Source organism: Lactuca serriola, chromosome 9 (genome assembly GCF_051521515.1).
Source record: "Lactuca serriola cultivar US96UC23 chromosome 9, Lser_US96UC23_V15, whole genome shotgun sequence".
In the NCBI taxonomy this organism is placed as follows: domain Eukaryota; kingdom Viridiplantae; phylum Streptophyta; class Magnoliopsida; order Asterales; family Asteraceae; genus Lactuca; species Lactuca serriola.
The window spans coordinates 19,697,450-19,715,126 of NC_136416.1; the positions used below are offsets into that span (position 1 = coordinate 19,697,450).

General features: G+C 45.9%; 1 long non-coding RNA gene across 1 annotated transcript; it reads right to left on the reverse strand.

Moving 5' to 3' along the window:
* Window positions 1-4,709: 4,709 nt before the first annotated feature.
* On the reverse strand, window positions 4,710-17,023 carry LOC145074884 (uncharacterized). The gene is made up of 3 exons (XR_013692153.1): window positions 16,906-17,023; window positions 5,103-5,157; window positions 4,710-4,915 (listed from the first exon to the last, which is right to left on the reverse strand). It is a non-coding gene; the product is annotated as an uncharacterized LOC145074884 (long non-coding RNA).
* Between the last annotated feature and the right edge of the window lie 654 nt (window positions 17,024-17,677).

The window sequence follows — 17,677 nt, forward strand, 5'->3', positions numbered from 1 at the left end:
TCTCACGAATTCCATACCGGATACTAACCCTCTAAAAAACCCCAATACTCACTCTTCTCTAACACATACAACACTTTAATATCTCATGCCAGAAACAACATCTCATAATCATAACATAAACAAGATAAAGCAGAAAAACATATCGACTAACACCTCTGGCTCAGATCTGATCTCCTTGGTCACAAGCTGATAAGCATGCCATGGAGCCTTTGGAGGCTCTGCTCGACCCTGAATTCTGTCAGTAAGTCTCAAAGTGGCTAGCGTTGGGGCATGCACTGACCTGGCAGCCAACAGAGGACATTGGGCCTTTATATGGCCCACCTGATCACAATGATAACAAAGTCAGACTCCTGCCGCTGGAGTCGAGTGCCTGTAGTCCTTGGCTATGTGGCCCTCCTTGCCACACTTGTGGCACCCCGAAGAAGAACAACAACTATCCTCGTGCAACTTCTCGCACTTCCCGCAAGTACGACTCCTCTGACCTCCCTGTCGATAATCAGCGGGCCTCATCCGCTTCGGTGCAGGCTGTGACTGCACCGGGGCCTGCCTCTGCTCTCTCAACTAGAGCTCAATCTCTAACTCGCACCGCCTAGCGGCCTCCTGAAACTCCAACAAGGTACTACACCTCTGTGTGGATACAAACTGCCTGATGTCCCTCTTGAGCATACTCAGATATCGAGACATCTGAGCCTGCTTCGAAGCAAACTCCGGGAATAACATCGCCCTCTCAGTGAACATCCTGGTGATCTCCGTCACCGACTCTGAACCCTGCTTCAGCTCTAGGAACTCCTGAGCCAACCTCTCTCTCTCAACCTGCAGAACATAACGAGTATTGAACATTTCCCGAAACTGATCCCACGAAACCGCAGCCCGCTGCGCCTCAGAATAAGATCCCACGGTCAACCTCCACCAATCCTTCGACCCGAGCCTCAATAGGTTCAGAGCACACCTCACCCTCTGATCAGCAGGGCATGAACATGTGAAGAAACAACCCTCCACGTATGACAACCATATCATATCAACGATCGGATCCTGAACTCCATCAAAAGTAGGGGCTTCATATTATCGAAATCCTGATACTGAAAGCCCCAACTGGCTCCTCCTCCTGCCGTTGCGGCTACCGTGGCCGATGTCTCTGCGAGAGTCGCATAGCGCTCATCAAAATACTCAACCATGGCAATCTTGATCGACCCAAAAAGTTCCGGCAACTCAGCTCGGAACATAGCAGCAACCTCATCATACAGGATATCACGAATCCTAGCATCCAACTCATCCGTACTCATCTGACCAATGACTTCGGGTGGTACTGGTCCATCCTAACCACCCTCTCCTGATCCCAATCTCGAACCGGATCCTGCCTCGAAACGTCTCGCATCCGCCATACTGAAATGAACCATAAGAATCTCAGATACCTCGCATAACCATTGAGAACTAACCTCTACCAAACAACCTAGGGGTTGTGACTTCCTTGACACACGTATGGGTCCTGTGCTTTTAGTAGTACGGGCCCATACTACCTTCCACACCTACCCATATTTGTCTCAAGTATCACCACAACGCCCTAAGCACAAACATACATAGCAAGCACTCAATCCTCACCCCTAAAGGAATATCGAATAGCTCGTATCAAGGAAACCTTAGGCTAGCAGGCATCACAACTCAGACAATTCTATCATGCAGTTTCTGAAGATCCCTAGCCTAGTACTAGCATGTTGTTCTAACATATCACATAAACAAACAACTTGTATGGTATTTTGGGGTAACTTACTGGCTCTGGCTGATCGTACCCTCTGCGCCTCCTCTACTTATTTTGAAAACCCTTTTGAAAACCATTTTTGAAAATCTCTCCTTGATTTGAGACTAGATTCACACGAATGTTCCTCCAATTCACTCAAACCAAGGCTCTGATACCAACTTGTAACGACCAAAAATTTCAACCAATTTAAAACATTTTATTTCATTCAAAAACCATTACGTTCATACAACTTGTTTTCAAAATAGTTTAAACATCAGAGTATCCCCCAGAACCATATCATATAAATCATAAAACATGAGGAGCAGTACGATCACGCCTTCTCCTTGCCACGATCCCTTAAATCACCTGAAACAATAAACCACAATTGTAAGCCTGAAAGCTTAGTGAGTTTCCCCCAAAGTACCCATACACACATAAACATACGCATACAGCAAAGAACAACATACTACGGGTCCAATCAACCTTCCGGTTGGAATAGCCCTGGCCCTCAACCATCGGGTTGGAATGCCTACTTAACACGAGCCCAATCATCCTACTGGAATGGAATACTCTCGGCCCACAACCATCGGGTTGGAATGCCCAAACACCTATACGTATAACAATAACTATTATGGGTCCAATCATCTCGCAAGATGGAATACCCCAGGCCCACAACCATTGGGTTGGAATGCTAACCTACTATGAGTCCAATCATCCTACCGGGATGGAATACTCCTGGCCCACAACCATCAGGTTAGAATTTCCTACTCCCTATACATACAGTAACTACTACTACTATGGGTCCAATCATCTTGCAAGATGGAATACCCCAGGCCCACAACCATCGGGATGGGAAGCCATCCTACTATGAGTCCAATCATCCTACCAGGATGGAATACTCCTGGCCCACAACCATCGGGTTGGAATGCCCCACACTAGCAAACATGCACACATAACAGGCAACCACATTATACTCTACAAAACCAACATACTAGGGCCCTATCATCCTACCGGGATGGAATACCCTCTGCTACTGCTCAACATACAATACCCGCAGTTAACCTCCTACCAGTGTATATAAGGCAAGACCAACTACAGGTCTATAAATAACCACTACCCAACTACCAGGGCGCCGATCCAACAGAACTAGCCATCACTTAACTGTCCATTCCTCTAGGATACTAAGCTAACAAGGCATATCCTCATATCATTATCCTATATACCAGGATACTAGCAATCATATCATCACACAACACAACAAGCTCTAATCAACAATTCAAAGGGCCGGCTTTGGTGCCTTAGACCCTTGAGTACAGTGAGGAAACTCACCTTGCAACTGCCGAAATCCTGCAAATCTATGACCGCTGACTCACCGGAAATCCCAACTATCATATGAAAATCATCACATTAGAATCCATCATGACTTTCTAGGCCAAGTGCCCACCACACTCATTAAGTCCATTATTCTCTTATTGGGCCAAGATCCAAAACCAAATCCTCATACAAAGCCCAATATTGGCCCAATTTACTAAATTGGGCCCACCTTTCCAAACAGGCGTAGATCCAAGGTCCATAACAATTATTGGGTCCAATTTACTCCATCCATACTGTTCAGTCACGGCCCACGCCCAGCTAGCCCATAAACAACCCAATTACTCAAGGCCCAAAATTGAAAACCCAACAGAGGGCATACGTTGGGCGTACTCCTCAGGTACGCGGGGCGTACGCTCGTCTGTACCAAAAATCCTTCCATGTGCTTAATGGCTTAAGCACTTAAGCCCATATGCTAAATCCAGTGACAAAAAGGGCCTAGGACTCATAAAGTCTCAATCTTTATCCTTTTGGACGTCCATAAAGCTCTTAACTCAAGGTCTTAACCCATTAAGACCTTACTACTTCTTACATGGGACACCAAAGCCATTGGGACCTCATTTTTCTTACTCAAGACCTCTCCAATGGTTTGAAAGGACAGCTCATCTTAACCAAAACACATAATGCATCATAATGGGGGTTTTTGGGACAAGAATGGTGTCAAAACTTCACCATACTTAGATCACACAAAATAGATGTCAAGCAATAAGCTTTATACCTTTAGGAGCTCTTGAACCACCAGAAAACTTCAGATCTACACGTTAGCCTTCTTCCTCTACTCACTAGATGCAACACCTTCTTCTCAAAACACTCCAAATTCACTTCAAAAGCTCACACACTTAAGAAGTTGGCTAGGGTTTGGGGAAAACGGCTCTAAACAGTGGAGGCTAGGGTTTGGGAGGGTTATGAGCTCTTAAAGTTGTTTAAATAGCATCCACACCCGAAATATTAGGGTTTCTGGATGATAGACGTACGTTGGGCGTACGTCGTGGGACCCCGCGTTCATTTACTCCATTACGCTGGGCATACATCCAGCTTACGTTGGGTGTACCCAGCCAACCACGTGCATGCATGCTTAGCATGCATGGGACCTCTTTGCCAAACTTTCCCCCTTAGGGACCATTGATGCCAATATCATCAAATTACAATATCTCCTCTATCCTAAGTCCATTCCCAACGAACTTTATATCCACATAAAGGTGGGGAGAAGCCCTACGCTTCTAGAAACACACCCCAACCCGAAACCTTCTCGAATGAAACTCATTGCCCATAAAAGACCAAAACGCCCTTACTCTTGATCTCGGGAATCCATAAATAATTACTTTTAGAACGGAGCGTTACAGAAACCCTTGTCATAAAGGAAGACGACACGCATCGTAACCTTACAGCGCGCGTTTATGATACGCAATGCGTATCAAGGAAGCCCCTGTCATAAAGGGAGACGACACACATTTTTATGTGTCATAATTTTAAATGTTTTAAAAATTATATATTTTGATAGATTTACTAATTGTCAAATTAAATGACACATTTAAAGTCACATAATACAAAATAAAATACCATACACAAGAAAGATAATTCCATGCACTAATATGTCAACTACAAATAATCATTCAAAGAGTAAGTAAATATAATACATTGCTAATATTGTATAATATTTATTATAGAAAAACAAAACATGTACAAAATTAAAAGGAACCCACGAGTAAGTTCTACTTTGACAATCTCCATGGCAGCTTTAAGCCTTGAAACTTCACCACTTAAAGATGCATCAACTCATCCAGTGTCGACTCTTTTTCTACAAGTTTCCTGCACTTGGAGATATAAAATCATTTAACTTGTTAACAAAAAGTAAATTCTGTTTTTTTTTTTTTCAACTCAAATCAATTAATTATGCTGTTATTTCTTGCATTTTAACCAAAAACGACCTAAATGCATGAAATAGCAACTTATTTTGCACGAAATAGTAAAGTACATTGCTATTTCCTGCACTTACCCAATGTCTCCAATAGCAGAGGTGTCTAAAACTGTTGTTTCTATGGTTGATGATCCTGTCGAAGTTGTAAATTTACTTAATAAAAATGCTACACCCCAGGAGCCTGAAGTTCAGACTGTAGATGATAACTGTGAAAATTACGTAAAACATCAGGCTTTTATGGAACCTAAAGATTCCACAATTCCAGTTCAGTCAACTCATGACAACATGCCAAGTTTTGACTTTATGGGTCTTCGTCCATGTGTGGCTCTTTCAAACCATGTTAGTTCTCTTCCGAATAAGAAGGAGGCTGCAAAGCTAATGTGTCATCGATGCCAAAGGCAAGAGCATTCCAGATGATGTTGGAAGCAGCACAAGAAGAAGCATATGCCGCTTAAAGTACTTTTATAGTAAATGAATTGCATACCAATATATTATTTGATTTTGGAGCTAATTACTCCATTATTTCACACAAATTTGGTAGAAGATTGGAATTTCCTGTTGATAGACTAGATAGTGCTCTAGTAGAAGTTTCTAGTGATAGGTTTGTATTTGCTAGTGAATGCAAAATGAACAACGTCATTTTCAGGATCGAGCAGCAGACTTCGAGGACGAAGTCTAAAATAAGTGGGGGAGATTTGTAGCACCTAGTTTCTGGTACGTAAATCTTATTTGAGTATTTCTCTTCTTTTAGCCTTGGACTCGGCGAGTCATAGGTCCGACTTGCCGAGTAGATACGGGACCCGGGACACGTTTAAGTTGGTGACTCGCCGAGTCCATATTCCGGACTCGACGAGTCACAGCTGTTGGATGAAACCCTAAGTTTCAGGGGTTTGCACCCTATTTAAACTCTCTTTCCGCCCCCAATCTCGCCCCCATTCACCCTCAGAGCCTTGTATCTCTCTCTAGCCTTGCTTCCTTGTGAGTTTGAAGTGTTTTTGTGGTGTTCTTGAAGTTTTTGAGGAGAAAGAAGAGTGAATCAAGAAGAGGAGAAGGAGGCCAAGCATCTCTGTGTCATTCCAACGTTTCCCCTGAGGTATAGCTCGTTTCCCCTCTGTTTTTAAGCTTATTGTCCCTTATAGCTCCATTAAAGTCCTCTTTGAGCCATTTCCAAGATTGTGTATGTTTGAGGGTTTGTAATAAGCTGGTTGACCTTTAGATCTAGGCATGGTTGAGCTCCAGGAGCTCAGATCTACTGTCTTTTTGGAACCATATTGCATGAAAGCACTAGATCTACCCCTTTTGGTGCATTTTGGACCTTAAAACCCTCATGGTGGTCTATTTACACGTAAAGTTGGAAACTTTACGTGATAACCAGGCCCTAGGAGCCCAGATCTATGTATGGCATGAGCTGAATTCAAGCAGAATCGACCATATAGTAATTGCATGGTAACGACTCGGCGAGTCGTTCATCTGACTCGGCGAGTCGGTTCGCGAGTCTCCGAGTTTGTCCCCTTTTCGTAGTGTCGAGTGAGCAGTGAGTCACGGGGTGTGACTCAGTGAGTCGGAAGCTGAACTCATCTATGGAGGAACTCGGCGAGTCAATGCCCTGACTCGGCGAGTTCAAGGCAATCTCCTTAGATCAAGAACAGACTCGGCGAGCTGTTCGTACAACTCGGCGAGTCTTAGCATAAGTGTTCATCGGATGAAGATGAACTCGACGAGTTGTTCATACAACTCGGCGAGTAGGATGAAGGACTTGAATATCAGTTTAGAAGGAGAACTCGTCGAGTCGTCGCCTAACTCGACCAGTAGAAACGGGATTCAGGACAATCGTTTGGGTAGGGACTCGGCGAGTTGGAAAGCCAACTCGGCGATTCGGGTCAACTGAAAGTTGACTCTGACTTTGACTTAGGGCATGATCAGGGGTAAAATGGTCATTTTACCCAAAGGACAGTTAGCAGTGTTTGATTGAGTATGTTGTGGGAATTGCAGTCGGAGGATTTCCGGAGCAGCAGCAGTAGCAGTAGACAGTCAGTTCCCGATCAGATCAGCAGCTACTTCGAGGTGAGTTACCTTCCAGTAGCGGTGGGTCTACGGCCACAATGCCGGCCCACCAGTAGGAGTTGTATGTAGATGATTGTCTCCGTGATATTCATCTAGGGATTACTACTACCTGTGTTATGTTTATGTGCTAGTATGATATGATGTTATGTGCTAGTGACAGTAGGGGGAGATAGTCCCCAAGGTATCCAGTCGGTAGGGTCGAAGGGGTAGTCATACCCAGCCATGTTAGATAGATTCTGATATTGTGATACATGTTATGTGGTAGTAGTGGAGGGGAGGAATAGTTCCCCAGCACCCGGTCGAGAGGACCGAAGGGGAGACCAACACCCAGATATGCTAGGCAATATCCGGTCGAGAGGACCGAAGGGGAGGCCAACACCCAGATATGCTAGGCAATACCCGGTCGAGAGGGTCGAAGGGGTAGGTCGGGCACCCAGATATGCCTGACAATATATGTATGTTATGAGATTATATGGTATGTGGTACAGTGGGGGAACTCACTAAGCTTCGTGCTTACGGTTTTCAGTTTTAGTTTCAAGTACCTCCTCAGCTAGGGGAAAGGAGCCGGCACGGTAGCAGCATGTCACACACACACTCTCTTGTTTCCGCAGTTACGAGTTTATTCTGGGATTGATACTCTGATCTTTGATTGATCGAATGTTGTGGTTTTCAATTTGGTTTTCGATGTGAAATTGTTTAATCAAACAATGTTTTAACTATTAATGCTTTCATGTAATGTTTTATAACGAAATTTTTGGACGTGAAAATTGGGTCGTTACAAGTTGGTATCAGAGCCCTGGTTTGAGGGATTCGGACACATCTTCGGGGGTGTCTGAACTCAAATCGAGGGATTAAAAGAATTTCTAAAAGAAAATGTTTTCTAAAATTTGAGAAAAGAGTTTCGAGAAAGAACGAAGTGTGTGATGTGCGCGACCGGCCGAGCTCAAGTAAGTGTTCCTCAAAGTACCCATACAAGTTTATGTTATGTTTATCAGCTTTTGTAGAACAGCATGCTAGATTAGGACTAAGGATCTAGGAGTGATGTCTTATGTGCCTGCTTTATGTGTTTCAGTTGTATGAGAATTGCATGCTAGTTATTGAGTAGACAGCAAGTAGGATAGCCTGATTAGGTTATGCCTGATAGTATGAGCTTAGCACTTTATGCTAGTACAGTTCCTGTAAGCAGATAGAGTTGATTGAGATTGTTACGCTTGTCTGAATGTTGCTTGCTTCGTGCTATGTGGGACTCTGAATAATGGGAGTTAGCCATTAGGCGAATACGTCACGTCACATGTGATCAGGGTTGAATAATCTTAGAGTGTCGGATTTGATCCTACTGCGCAGCTCTTGTTTGAGTCCAACCGTTGTAGGGACGAGTTGGGTACTCGAAGGATTATCTGAGCCTCGTCACATGTGATGGTATTCGGGTAATGGCTAATTGGCATTACAAGGAGGCCTGCAGCAGCTGAGGACTGGATAGATTAGAATCAGAGATTTCCCTAGGGCAAGCCTAGGATGAGTATAGCAGTGATCAGCAGTAGTGAAAGGGATCTGGTGGAGTCGAGGCATTCCTTGAAGAAGGTACGGATAGATGTGGAAGGTAGTATGGGCCCGTACTACTGAAAGCAGAGGATCCGTACCCGAACCAAGGAAGGCCAAGATAAGACCAGGGAACTTGTAAGTAGCAGTGATCCCTCAGGAAGTATCAATATCACTAATGATTGTATTATGTATTGCAGAATGGTGGTACTTCGATCGAGGCCGGTAGATGGCGGTTTAGGAGAGGGGACAGGTTCGGGATCAGGTTCCAAGCAGGTAGATGAGGGACTACGCGAGTTCATCGCGTCAGAGATCACCAGAGGCATCCTTGAGTCGACCCCCATCCTCTTTAGGTCAATCAAGGAAGGGATCATCGAGTTGATGGAGGATCGCCTTCGGGCATTCAGGAGTGATATGGCATCTAGCCAGTCGGGATCTCACACACTGTCCTTCAAGGACTTCAGGGGCAGTGGTGCGCCGGATTTCCATGGGGTGAAAGACCCTATTGTTTCCAGGCGATGGATTGCAGACATCGAGTCTGCACAGTTGACTAGCTTCTGCCCCGAGGGGTCGAAGGTGAGGTATGCAGTCGGGTGTTTACGGGACCGAGCCCGGGATTGGTGGGAGTCAGTGGGTGACTCGTTGGGAGCCTCAGCTATCGAGGCTATGACCTAGTCGGACTTTGTGACTAGGTTCAGGGCAGAGTTTGCACCGGCTTTCGAGCTTCAGCAGTTGGCCAGGGAGTTTCTGGACATGAGGCAGACGACGGAGACTGTGGCGGAGATCACCGCCAAGTTCCGGGAGAGGGCTTTATTGGTGCCCCAGTATGCTGGTGACGAGGATATGAGGAGGACCCGCTATCACGACATGCTCCGGGCTGATATCCGGGAGCACGTTAGTTTTTCAGCTTGCCCCACCTTGGACTCCATGATTGCCAAGGCGAGGGAGAGGGAGATAGATTTGGAGCACATCCGGAAACGGAAGGCAAAAGAGGGTCAGTCAGGAGGGGCTTCGGGGAAGAAGCCCAAGGGATCAGATGCGGGGCCGAAAGGCCAACAGGGACGGGGACGTTGCAGGAAATGCGGCAAGACGCACGAGGGAGCGTGTCGGTTGGGATCATCAGGCTGCTACAAGTGCGGCAAGCCTGGGCACTTTAGCAGGGATTGCACTGCTCCGGCAGCAGTTATTCAGACATCGGAGTTGTTGTGTTTCCACTGCAACCAGAGGGGCCACAAGAAGGCCAATTGCCCCCAGTTGACGGTTTCAGCACCGGTGAAGGCGCCAGCTCCAGCGACCCTGCGGATCACGGATGGCCGGCAGGGCAAGGCAGAGGCTCCGGTGGTGAGGAGCCAAGCATTTCAGTTGACTACCGAGGAGGCACGCGTCGCACCCGATATGGTGACAGGTATGATTCTTTCCCTCTATTTTATTTTTATGATGTTATGATATTGATATGTGCTCCGTATGTATATGTATGCATTAGGATCGTTCCATGTGAACGGCATCCCAGTTCAGGTGTTGTTCGACTCGGATGCATCCCGATCATTTGTTTCCCTTGCGCTTAGCAAGAAGTTTCATGAGACTTCGGGCGAGTTAGATTGCCCTTTAGAGGTAGAGATCGCTGATGATCGATCGGTGCGAGCATCGATGGTGTTTCGAGATTGCGTATTGCGTTTGTTTGAGAAGCGCTACTTGGTAGACTTGGTTCCCATTCCGTTGCGCGGGAACAATGTGATCATAGGCATGGATTGGTTGAGCCCTAATGGGGCGGTGATAGATTGCGCGCAGCAACTAGTGCGGGTCAGGACCCCAAGTGGGGGAGAGTTAGTGATTCATGGCGAGAGGCCGTAGTGTGGACCCGCAGTATGTTCAGCAGCAAGGGCGAGACGCTACCTTCAGCAGGGATGCGCAGGATATGTCGCGTATGTGATGGATACCCGGGAGGCGGGTAAGGCGACAGTGAGCGAGGTTCTGGTGGTTCGAGATTTTGCAGATGTTTTCCCGGAGGAGCTTCCTGGGATACCTCCGGAGCGACAGGTGGAGTTCAGGATTGACCTTGTTCCTGGTGCGGCTCCGATAGCCAAGGCATCGTATCGGTTGGCTCCTCCTGAGATGCAGGAGTTGTCTACACAGCTGCAGGAGCTGTTAGACAAGGGATTCATTCGACCGAGTAGTTCACCCTGGGGAGCCCCGATTTTGTTCGTGAAGAAGAAGGACGGGTCGCATCGGATGTGTATAGATTACCGGGAGCTGAACAAGGTAACAGTGAAGAACCGTTACCCGCTCCCGAGGATTGATGACCTCTTTGACCAGCTTCAGGGAGCATCTTGGTTCTCCAAGATTGATTTGCGTTCGGGTTATCATTAGATGAGGGTCAGGGAGGAGGATACGCAGAAGACCGCGTTTCGGACGCGCTATGGCCACTATGAGTTTGTGGTGATGCCGTTTGGGCTCACCAATGCTCCTACCGCGTTCATGGACCTCATGAACCGCGTATGCAGACCGATGCTGGATCGGTCTGTGATAGTCTTTATCGATGACATCTTGGTTTATTCCAAGACTCAGGAGGAGCATGATGAGCATATGAGAGAGGTGTTGGAGACCCTGAGGAGGGAGAGCTTGTATGCCAAGTTCTCCAAGTGTGAGTTTTGGTTGCGCGACGTGCAATTTCTCGGACACCTTGTCAACCAGAACGGGATTCTGGTTGATCCGGCCAAGGTCGAGGCCGTGATGAGATGGGAGGTTCCGAAGTCTCCATCTGAGATTCGGAGTTTCCTGGGATTAGCAGGCTACTATCGGAGATTTATTCAGGATTTCTCCAAGATAGACGTACCCCTGACGCGGCTGACGAAGAAAGTCGTGGTCTTTCGGTGGGGACCCGAGCAGCAGGCTGCGTTTGAGACGCTGAGATAGAGACTGTGCGAGGCGCCGATCTTAGCCCTGCCAGAGGGCGTAGAGGATTTTGTGGTATACTGCGACGTGTCCATTTCTGGGTTGGGCGCGATACTGATGCAGAGGGGGCATGTCATTGCCTACGCTTCGAGGCAGCTCAAGCCTCATGAGGCGAACTACCCGACGCATGATTTGGAGTTGGGGGCTGTGGTTTTTGCCCTCAAGATTTGGCGGCATTACCTCTACGGGGTTCGATGTACCATCTACACGGACCACAAGAGTTTGAGGTACCTCATGGATCAGCCGAATCTGAATATGAGGCAGCGTCGGTGGTTGGACGTGGTAGAGGATTATGATTGCGAGATCCTCTACCACCCGGGGAAGGCCAATGTGGTGGCCGATGCGCTTAGCCGCAAGGTGGCGCCGATCAGGGACGTTTGCATGAGGATGACCGTGGTGACTCCCCTGTTGGAGCGAATTCGGGAGGCTCAACAGGAGGCTATCAAGGAGGAGCATCGAAAGAGAGAGCGTGTGGTGGGTTAGGTTTCCTCCTTTGATTATGATAGCCGAGGACTATTGACACTACACCATAGGGTGTGGGTGCCGTATCACGGAGGCGTGCGCCAGATTTTGATGGAGGAGGCGCATAAGTCCCGATTCTCTATTCATCCCGGGGCGACGAAGATGTATAGGGATCTTCGTCTAGATTATTGGTGGCCCTGCATGAAGTGGGATGTGGCATGGTACGTTGAGCGCTGCTTGACCTGCAGGAAGGTCAAGGCCGAACATCAGAGGCCGCATGGCAAGATGCAGCCGTTGGATATTCCACTGTGGAAATGGGAAGATATCACGATGGATTTTATCACGAAGCTACCCAGGACCGCGCGTGGAGTGGATTCGATTTGGGTCATCGTGGATCGATTGACCAAGAGTGCTCACTTTATCCCGATTCAGGAGAGCATATCGGCCGAGAAATTGGCCGACATCTATATCAGGGAGATCGTGGCACGGCACGGGGTGCCAGTTTCGGTTATCTCGGATAGGGATGTGCGTTTTACTTCCAGATTTTGGAAGAGATTTCATGACAAGTTGGGCACTCGTTTGCATTTTAGCACCGCCTTCCACCCGCAGACGGATGGTCAGAGTGAGCGGACCATCCAGACTCTGGAGGATATGTTGCGGGCGTGCGTGCAAGACTTCGGTGGTAGCTGGGATACCTATCTTCCCCTGGCCGAGCTCTCCTACAACAACAGCTATCACGCGAGTATCGACCGCCCTCCCTTCGAGATGTTGTACGGACGGAGGTGCAGGACGACCGAGAGGATCCAGCAGGTTCGGAGTAGGCTTCAGACTGCTCAGAGTCGACAGAAGAGTTACGCCGACAAGCGTCGATCCGACTTGGAGTTCCAAGTCGGGGATATGGTTCTCCTGAAGGTGTCGCCGTGGAAAGGCGTCATTCGATTCAGGAAGCGGGGCAAGTTGGGCCCGAGATTCATCGGACCGTTCAGGGTCGTAGCCCGGGTGGGCAAGGTGGCGTATAGGCTGGATCTGCCAGCCGAGCTCAGCCAGATCCACAGCACTTTCCATGTTTCTCAGCTGCGGAAGTGCCTAGTGGACGATTCAGCGGTTGTGCCGTTAGAGGATATTCAGGTTGATGACAGCCTAAATTACATTGAGCGCTCAGTCGCAATCCTCGACAGGAAGTCGAAGGATTTGAGGAACAAGAGGGTGGAGCTAGTGAAGGTGCAATGGCAGCACCGCAAGGGTTCGGAATGGACTTGGGAGCCGGTGGACGAGATGATGGAGCATTACCCCGAGTTGTTTCAGGATCGAGCAGCAGACTTCGAGGACGAAGTCTAAAATAAGTGGGGGAGATTTGTAGCACCTAGTTTCTGGTACGTAAATCTTATTTGAGTATTTCTCTTCTTTTAGCCTTGGACTCGGCGAGTCATAGGTCTGACTCGCCGAGTAGATACGGGACCCGGGACACGTTTAAGTTGGTGACTCGCCGAGTCCATATTCCGGACTCGACGAGTCACAGCTGTTGGATGAAACCCTAAGTTTCAGGGGTTTGCACCCTATTTAAACTCTCTTTCCGCCCCAATCTCGCCCCCATTCACCCTCAGAGCCTTGTATCTCTCTCTAGCCTTGCTTCCTTGTGAGTTTGAAGTGTTTTTGTGGTGTTCTTGAAGTTTTTGAGGAGAAAGAAGAGTGAATCAAGAAGAGGAGAAGGAGGCCAAGCATCTCTGTGTCATTCCAACGTTTCCCCTGAGGTATAGCTCGTTTCCCCTCTGTTTTTAAGCTTATTGTCCCTTATAGCTCCATTAAAGTCCTCTTTGAGCCATTTCCAAGATTGTGTATGTTTGAGGGTTTGTAATAAGCTGGTTGACCTTTAGATCTAGGCATGGTTGAGCTCCAGGAGCTCAGATCTACTGTCTTTTTGGAACCATATTGCATGAAAGCCCTAGATCTACCCATTTTGGTGCATTTTGGACCTTAAAACCCTCATGGTGGTCTATTTACACGTAAAGTTGGAAACTTTACGTGATAACCAGGCCCTAGGAGCCCAGATCTATGTATGGCATGAGCTGGATTCAAGCAGAATCGACCATATAGTAATTGCATGGTAACGACTTGGCGAATCGTTCATCTGACTCGGCGAGTCGGTTTGCGAGTCTCCGAGTTTGTCCCCTTTTCATAGTGTCGAGTGAGCAGTGAGTCACGGGGTGTGACTCAGTGAGTCGGAAGCTGAACTCATCTATGGAGGAACTCGGCGAGTCAATGCCCTGACTCGGCGAGTTCAAGGCAATCTCCTTAGATCAAGAACAGACTCGGCGAGCTGTTCATACAACTCGGCGAGTCTTAGCATAAGTGTTCATCGGATGAAGATGAACTCGACGAGTTGTTCATACAACTCGGCGAGTAGGATGAAGGACTTGAATATCAGTTTAGAAGGAGAACTCGTCGAGTCGTCTCCTAACTCGACGAGTAGAAACAGGATTCATGACAATCGTTTGGGTAGGGACTCGGCGAGTTGGAAAGCCAACTCGGCGAGTCGGGTCAACTGAAAGTTGACTCTGACTTTGACTTAGGGCATGATCAGGGGTAAAATGGTCATTTTACCCAAAGGACAGTTAGCAGTGTTTGATTGAGTATGCTGTGGGAATTGCAGCCGGAGGATTTCCGGAGCAGCAGCAGCAGCAGTAGACAGTCAGTTCCCGATCAGATCAGCAGCTACTTCGAGGTGAGTTACCTTCCAGTAGCGGTGGGTCTACGGCCACAATGCCGGCCCACCAGTAGGAGTTGTATGTAGATGATTGTCTTCGTGATATTCATCTAGGGATTACTACTACCTGTGTTATGTTTATGTGCTAGTATGATATGATGTTATGTGCTAGTGACAGTAGGGGGAGATAGTCCCCAAGGTATCCGGTCGGTAGGGTCGAAGGGGTAGTCATACCCAGCCATGTTAGATAGATTCTGATATTGTGATACATGTTATGTGGTAGTAGTGTAGGGGAGGAATAGTTCCCCAGCACCCGGTCGAGAGGACCGAAGGGGAGACCAACACCCAGATATGCTAGGCAATATCCGGTCGAGAGGACCGAAGGGGAGGCCAACACCCAGATATGCTAGGCAATACCCGGTCGAGAGGGTCGAAGGGGTAGGTCGGGCACCCAGATATGCCTGACAATATATGTATGTTATGAGATTATATGGTATGTGGTACAGTGGGGGAACTCACTAAGCTTCGTGCTTACGGTTTTCAGTTTTAGTTTCAGGTACCTCCGCAGCTAGGGGAAAGGAGCCGGCGCGGTAGCAGCATGTCACACACACACTCTCTTGTTTCCGCAGTTACGAGTTTATTCTGGGATTGATACTCTGATCTTTGATTGATCGAATGTTGTGGTTTTCAATTTGGTTTTCGATGTGAAATTGTTTAATCAAACAATGTTTTAACTATTAATGCTTTCATGTAATGTTTTATAACGAAATTTTTGGACGTGAAAATTGGGTCGTTACAGTGAGCAAAACCGAACCCGGAAACCGAAAAACCGACAAAACCGAAACCGAAGCATAAACCGACGGTTTGGGTTTAGAATTTTCAAAAACTGAAATTTTCGGTTTGGGTTCGGTTTTTGGGTTTGGTAAAACCAAAAGAAACCGAACCGAACCGAATTTCATATGTTATATGTATTATGTGAGTTATATGTGTATATATATGTAATTCTTGGGTTATAAACACAAAGTGAAGCATTGTCCCATTGGTTAACGCGTTCGGTGATCGTTTGAAAGGGCGCAGGTTCGAATCTTTCCAGCGTCGTTTTTCTTGATTTTATTTTGGCAATGAGTTAACTTCATCCCACATCACCCCCATTTCTAAACTCAGCAAATATTCTCTTCTATATAAGCTCGCTACCCTCTTTCTTTTTATTATCTCTAACTTTGATTGAGTCCCACATCGCTTGGGATATCTAAATATCTCTTGACCTCTCCATTATATAGTTGATGGTTGAGATGGGATTAAGAAATAAGTTTCAGATTTGGTTGGAATTATAAAACCGAAACCAAACCGTGAAACCGAAGTTTAAAACTGAAAACCGATAAACTGAACCCATTGGTTTGGGTTTCGGTTTGGGTTTGAATTTTCAAAAACCGATTATTTTCGATTTGGGTTCGGTTTTAGGTCAAAACCGACTCAAACTGACCCATGCACAGCCCTGGTAATTTCTGAGATTACCCGTATATACAAGTTGGTGTATAAGGGGCAGCTAGGCAACTCTATTTCGATTAGGAGATTAAGAGTTGTATTGTAAGTCAGAACAAGGATTATGATCACTATAAATAGAGGCGATGTATTGGCTAGATTAGTAGTTGATTAAGAGTTTCTAGACTTCAGACTCTAACCCGAGTTTTGAGATAGTTTCTTGAGTTATAATAAGAAGCATTCAAGTATGCCTATAAATATTTATACCTGCTAAAATTATGACAAGTTTTATCATTTCATATTTTTTTTAATTATTTCATTAAGGTTATATTAAAAATATATCAAATAAAATTAAATAGAATGATGAAAAGACGATAAAAATATTTATAAACATAAAAAATAGAAAGCAATGTAATTTCTACTGAGAAAAAATAACAGCCAAAATGTAAGTTTTAATAGCCTAATGACAGGGGTGAAACAATTACAAACCATGTAATGTCAAAAAAAACTAATGGGAAAGAAAAATATTGCAAATTTGGACATTGACCTAATATTGAGAGAGAGAGAGAGAGAGAGAGAGAGAGAGAGAGAGAGAGAGAGAGAGAGAGAGAGAGAGAGAGAGAGAGAGTGAGAGAGAGAGAGAGAGAGAGAGAGAGAGAGAGAGAGAGAGAGAGAGACCACATTCATCCATCCGGTGAGTTCTCCGATAAACTGAATTTAAATTTAGAATAAAATTGGATCTCCGCACCCCGAATCCCGGGTCTGCCTCTTCATGCTTTAACCAACTCAATCAACGGTTTATTATTTACATTTTGTTTTTCATTAATTTTGTATTGACATCTGTTATTTTAGACCATTCATTCATCTGTCCTTTGCTAAAGGACAAAAATGGTTACATCCACCGATAAACCACAGAAGAATATGATAACTCATAGCCTCATATGTGTATGTATGGTGATGCACATGGGATGATGGGGAGTACTTTGCACCCCAAAATCGTAAACTCATTAACACTATTATTTTTAGTTAATCATACTTAACAAAACACTTAGTTAACAAAACACTTAGGTATAATTAGCAGTTAGTTAATGAGATTGATGGGATTAGAGATTCTTTGTACTTGGGTACGTTTTAATCGTGTATTTAAGGTTAAGAGGAAGCTTCCTTTGCACCTATATAGGTTTTTGGGACACCGACATAACCAATATTAAGCTATATATGCTCTTTGAATCTAGCTGCTTTCATTTTGTTATTACAGATTTTGAGCAATGCATATAGCGAGGCACGTAGTGTGACTAATTATAGTAATTACTGAATATATATTTACAGATAAACAATAAAGATTTATTTTGTAAATTTTTATAGATATACATATTACTGTTATTTTATTTATTTATTTATATATACCAACTCAGCATGGGAGTTTGTGCCTTTGAATCTTAAAAATTAC